Source organism: Palaemon carinicauda, chromosome 37 (genome assembly GCF_036898095.1).
Source record: "Palaemon carinicauda isolate YSFRI2023 chromosome 37, ASM3689809v2, whole genome shotgun sequence".
NCBI classification, from domain to species: domain Eukaryota; kingdom Metazoa; phylum Arthropoda; class Malacostraca; order Decapoda; family Palaemonidae; genus Palaemon; species Palaemon carinicauda.
Window position 1 is genome coordinate 48,432,419 of NC_090761.1, and position 6,495 is coordinate 48,438,913.

The 6,495-nt window shown below is 30.4% G+C and overlaps 1 long non-coding RNA gene across 1 annotated transcript in view; it reads right to left on the bottom strand.

Annotated features, from left to right (window-relative positions):
* Positions 1-2,776: 2,776 nt before the first annotated feature.
* The window catches only part of LOC137629635 (uncharacterized), a 37,737-nt gene continuing 34,018 nt past the window's right edge, over positions 2,777-6,495 (bottom strand). The window contains exon 3 of the long non-coding RNA XR_011041565.1: positions 2,777-6,015. This is a non-coding gene — a long non-coding RNA (uncharacterized lncRNA). The remainder of the gene's footprint in view (positions 6,016-6,495) is intronic.

Consider the following 6,495-nt stretch of genomic DNA (forward strand, 5'->3'; position numbering starts at 1 on the left):
CTTCGGTCCGATCTGGCTATCTGCTAGGAGGAGTAGTAAGGATAGTCAGGGCAGTGGTTTGCACGTGTCTTCTCCTTTACCCGACTCAATCATGCACATGAAATGGGACGGATGAGAGATGCCTTTGGGCAGTTGTGGTTCCTGTCTGCTTTTGAGAGAGCAAAAGGTTTCTGGAGTAATCGATCGTGGTGGAATTGCACTATAAGACTGATGAGGTCTCCACTCCCTCCAACCATGTTTTCACTTCATGATTGTTTCTAAACGAAACTTTAAATGTAAAAAGAAATCCCCTTGATCTGTTTATAATTTAAAATGTAAAAAAAAAAAAAATTAATTTCTTATAAATTTTCATTTATGACTTGCCATTTTCATTAAAATCTAACAAAGAATTAACTAGAATACTATAACATTATCTTGGAAAAATCATACTATTCCTGGTATATTTAATTCACAATCATTGCATTAATTTCTGTAAGATTTTCAATAAAACATTTCAAAAGAGAAGGAAATGGGAAGCATTCAAGGGCCTGGTGACTTTGTTCGTTCAAAAACTAAATGCCTAATTAGTCTTTTGTTACCAGGTGGGAAGGGGCGGGCCTTGGTGGGCTTTCCATTTCCTTTTTTTTTTTTTATTGAAAACTAACTAATTTACACAATCATGACACTTGTAATCTCAAATGTTGAACTTCGAACTCATTCCAATGTTCAGAAAAATCAAAGAAAATAAGTTAACTCAGTATCCATGTTATGAGATCTGAAATTTCCGTTTTCCATGGTTTTCTGTCATTAGTTGAGTTTGTTGTTAGAAAACGGGGTTAAAGAATTTGATATAGTTTGTCATTGGCTTTGTAGTGTATTCATATTTATACTTAATATTGCTATTGAGTATATTGAAACCTGTCCTGTGTATGGCAATCAATCTTCTACAATAAAAGACGATCGAAATTTGTTTGTTTTTATTAAGTCATAAACTTGAAAATGAACACAAAATAATAGTCGACTCTTAGCCAGGCTTAAACCCAGAGATAAAGTAACTTATATAATTTAAACAAAACCATTTTGAGGCATATTAAGATAACTAATTTTGAGGCTGAAATGAGTTATGACTAGAGTTGTCAGGAATGAATTTACTAAGATAATTGGACTGAACATGAATTATCATAGAGCATAGTCCATCTTATTTTGACAATACTCCCATACCAAGAGACAGTATATATTCTCTCATATGACCAGTGGAAGATTGAACGAGCTCTGTACATGGGAAGGTAATAAACCAGTCTTGTATAATGAACACCTGTGGTTTATTATAGTCGAAAGCAAGGTTTATACTTCATGAGCTCTGGTCATTCAGAGGAGGGAGAATGCAGGCATTTACTGGTACCAGAAGGGGGAGGGGGCGACTGGGGAGACCACTCAGCCATATGAACGTTAGCATAAGGAGAATACTCCTTGTTACTGATATTTTCATTTTATTTTTATTTTGTTCAATAAATTTTTGTATTTGATAGGGTTGTAATGAAATTAAATAAATTTTATAAAAGTTTTTATTTCTTTTATTCACAACTTTTGTTCTATAAATCATACATTATAACAGTTTACAAAATCAGTCAAAGTTTGACTGCTTTCCTACACTACTATGTCTTCTATTATACAACTGTATCTTCTATTTTATACATTACTACTGTATCTTCTATTTTATACATTATTACTGTAACCTTCTATTTTATACGTTATTACTGTATCTTTCTTATACATAACTCCTGAATCTATTCATACATTGCTACTGTGTCTATTAGTATATTACTACTGTATATTCCATTCATACATTACTACTGTATCTTTGTTTATAAATTGCTACTGTATCTTGTAATTTTATTATGAAAATACAGCTGTTTTAACAATGAAAACACAAATGAGACATAAGCCATGTAAAAGTGCAAGACTTGTAATCGTAAAGTAAAATACATTATAGAAGAAAGACATCTTAAGACATTCAAGGCTAAGCCATGGATGTTTTTTTATGTCTTCTATAACGTATTCTACTTTACCATTAAAAATCTCTAGCACTTTACATGACTAATGTCTTTTTTGTATTTTCATTGTTAAAACAGCTGTATTTTCATATCAAAATTACAAGATACAGTAGCAATTTATAAACAATGATACAGTAGTAATGTATGAATGGAATATACAGTAGTAATATACAAATAGAAGATACAGTAGCAATGTATGAATAGATTCAGGAGTAATGTATAAGAAAGAAGATACAGTAATAATGTATAAAATAGAAGCAGAGTAATAATGTATAAAATAGAAGGTACAGTAATAATGTATAAAATAGAAGATACAGTAATAATGTATAAAATAGAAGATATAGTAGTAATGTATAAATAATAGATACAGAGTAATGTATAAATAACAGATAAAGTAATAATGGATAAATATTAGACATTATTGTAATATATGGATAGAAGATACAGTAGCAATACGTAAACAGAGGTCAGAAGCAATACATAAGCCGACAGTACAATTGCAATATAAAAAACACATTACCGACAGCAATTTACACAAGTTGGAATATTATTCAAAATTGATTAGGAATTTTACTATATATAGAGTAAAATAGCTATATAAGGACCACTTGCCTGACTTATTTTTTCTTGAATCTAAACCATCTTAGAATGACAACTGAAAGTGCAAATTAAAACATTTCTCACAATTTTCATCATGTTGATTTTAAGCAATGTCTGCATGATCTGGTTGCCACCACAGAACGTTTTCAGAACGAATTATAGGTTAATCACTTGTGTTTCAAGCACAGATGTTTTTAGAAGCTACCTAATAGTGACATATTTCAAACCAGCAAGAAACAAACTCATCCCCTCACTTGTTACGCTTCAAGATCTTATTGAACTTTTCCTTCAACTTTAGACATTTCTTTGTCATTAAAGTTTAGGATTATTGTCCACCCGAGGATACATTTTGAAAGCTGACCTCTCCATAAATAATTTCTCTTAAAACTCAAACAAAGACTACCAAGAGATATACCTTCTCTAGACTGCCTTTCTAGAATTAATCTATAAACTATGCCCTTTAATCTCATTAAAAGCTATTCTTACGCCAATCACTTACTTTCATTTAAAAAAAAAAAAATTAAAGTCATTTATAAATACAAATTTCTTTAAACTTGGCCTGAACTTTACAGCTTAAAATCTTGTCCTGATAAACATCAGCATTAATTTGCTTTTCGATAATTCATATGGAATCTCATTTAAATAATAAACTTACACAAATGTTTTACCTAAATTCACTATACTACCATTCAATCAATCTCAGCTATCAATTTAAAATAATACATTTCTGTGTTTTACCTTTTTTCATACTTCATTGACGCCATGACATTTCTTATCTATTCCTTCAATACCACTGAACCCTTTTTAAAATATGGTTTTAGTTTTATAGCTACATTTTCCTTCAATATTACAATCAATACGTCCTTCCTTTAATCTATCAATCAACACGTTCTTTGAGATTTTAAAACTAATAGAGTTATTATATACACATTCTTTCATAGATCTTAAATCCAACAAGTATCCTCAAAAATCTATAATTAATCTTATATTTATTAACAATCTTTATCTACCCATCCTCTTATCTTATAACTCTACCATTAATTTAAAAAATCAGTCTTAACTTCAAACCTTTTAAAAACTAAAGTCTTTATAACAATTTATTCCAAGATACCTACACTGAAGCTTTAATCTTCCTTATGTCCTTTAAGTCTTTCCATAGAGTCACTTGACCTACATTACATAACTAGTGATGTGAAGCAGATCATATGACATGCTCATGGCTAAGGTCATTACATATAATACCGAGAACTAAAACATTCCTTAAAATGAGTTACTTTTGTGCAAAACAATGAAGTTATTTTAAGGCCTACTATCTGAAACTAGTAATTCCAAGAACATCAAGTTTAGGACAATTTCTCTGCTATTTTGAACAAGGATCTTACATGTGACTGCATTTATGTTCCACAAAGGATTTTTCTTTTAAATTTTTCATCAAGAAGAAAGCAAGTGGAGAATGGTGAACAAAATACTGTCCTAACTTTATTGAAATCAAAATACATGCCATTAACTTTTTTTCTTTAACATAACGGGAACTTACTGAAAACCTGAATTGTATAAGAAAAGAGAGAGAGAGAGAGAGAGAGAGAGATGCAATTTCTATTGGGTAATATCATTAATTCAACAGATCTCCATCAGATACCATTGTGTGAACAGGATTTCAAAATAGCTTTAATAATTTAGAGTAAGTTTACTTTAATTCTTACCGGGTAATAACATTATATATCAAAACTTCTTAAAATAAAATCTCGCTCAATTTTAATGCTATATTACGGACTGATAAAGGTTTCAAACTATAAAATTATGAATGAACACACTGAAGACAAATATTCATTCAGAAACTTGTCAATTTCTTAATGAATCAAATAGATGGGTTCAACAGAATTCTCTTTAGCAATTACTTAAATAAAGATAGATATGGGATCAATGTTTGTACTACAGTACAGGGAAAGATGGTATAAGTTGACATTCAGTAAGATTTTAGCCAGCAATTACTTAAATTAAGATAGCTATGGGATCAATGCTTGTAATAAAGTACAGGGATAGACGGTGCAAGTTAAAACTAAGTAAGATTTTAGCCTATTTTGAATGTCTTTCAAAATAAAAGTAGATTAATTTAAAATAAACTATAAACCAAGTCTAAATGGGACGAGTTACGAAAGCAGAATAATTGGGGAATGGTTTGAAGTTACAGTTCTGAGAATTTTAAGCAATGCAAATAATAGGTTTTAGAAATTAGAATGTGAAACACAGCTAACAACCCAGCAGTCACACGTACTGATAACTTGTTTGAAATAGTTACATAAATTCAAAGATAATATTACTCACTGACAAGTCTAGAACAGGTATGTCAAACTCAAATCCCTTCTAGGGCCAATAATGCACTTGAATGTAGTCTCGAGGACCATCAAAGATTTGGTAATTATCTATTGGCAAGACTGAAAAATAGACTGAAAAAGTTTTTTTTTTTTTTTTTTTTTTTTTGCTGGTCATCATGGATTACCAAAAAATACATTTGGGTTCACTTTAATAGTTTAGTTAAATTTTCCTCAGTTGTAACAATTAAAGAGTTGAAAAATCTACCGTAGTTATCTCAAGGGCTACACCTGGCCCTCAAGCCTCAAGTTTGACATTTCTGTTCTGGAGAAAACTGTAGACCTTTTTTTCTCTCTAACATGAAAATTCGTAGGCGTGACGTGTTTTCCTACATCACAGGACACTTAAAGAATACTTTTAGTGCTCAAATTCATTTTCATGACTACTGAATTAATGTTTTAAATTACTGTATTTCATATTTTTCAGCTTAGTTAATTACTGACCTTATTGTATAAATAATTACTGTCAATTATTAAAGCTTATATCAATCTTGTTCCTTGTAGGTTTGAACAAACTTAAAACCTAAAACTAATTCCTTGATCTAAGGCTGATTTAACTTGAAGAGACTTCGTAAGAATATTCAGATGGTCTTAAATTGAAGAAAAGCTTAGCTATCGAAACTTTAAATTCTTTGAGTTTCAAACGGAAAATATTTCAAATGTTCATGCCATGAAAACCAATTTTGAAAATGTTGACCATATGAAGCACTGAGGTCGAACTTAATAATGCTTGAAGAAATTAATCAAATTTTTAATACTAAAATTTGACTGATTAAATGTAAATGTTCGGAGTGGAAATTGAATTCTTTATAGGAAAAGGTTTAAGATTGAACTACCCTAAATAAATTTGGTCAAGAACATGAAACTTTTTCTGATACAAGACTTATTAAAATGAAATTGAAGCTTCGAAATTAATCCTTCGTTAAATATGCCAATAATTCATCCTAAGAAGCTCTCGGCTTGTTGACAGCAGTAGTTGTAGAGGGTCCATTGCCATGGATTCTTTAATCCTGTGAAAAGAAAATTGAAATATCAGTTTGACATTTAGATGGATATTTTACTACACAACAAAATTTCTGGACACTAATACAGCCTGAAATTACATATAAAAAACAGGCTATATTATCAGTTCACGACTTGCAAAGCTTGCTAACCAGAATACATGAAATATCACATGGGGTTGGGTTCAATATAAATAGAAGAGAGACATGATGAGTACGGAATATGCAATGGAAGATCAAATATAATTTGAGGGGGGGAAAATGATTAATGAGGTAGAATCATTTAAATATTTAGGAACTATTATCTCTAATACAGGATCTCTAGAATTTGAGTTCAACGAAAAATTTTAAAAAAGCAAATCATACAATGGCTAGGTTAAGTAAAATTTGGAAATCAAATCGCCTGAAATTTCATATAAAAATCAGGCTATATATCAGTTTAGTGAGATCGGTGTTACTGTATGGACAAGAGAAGTGGTATGACAATGA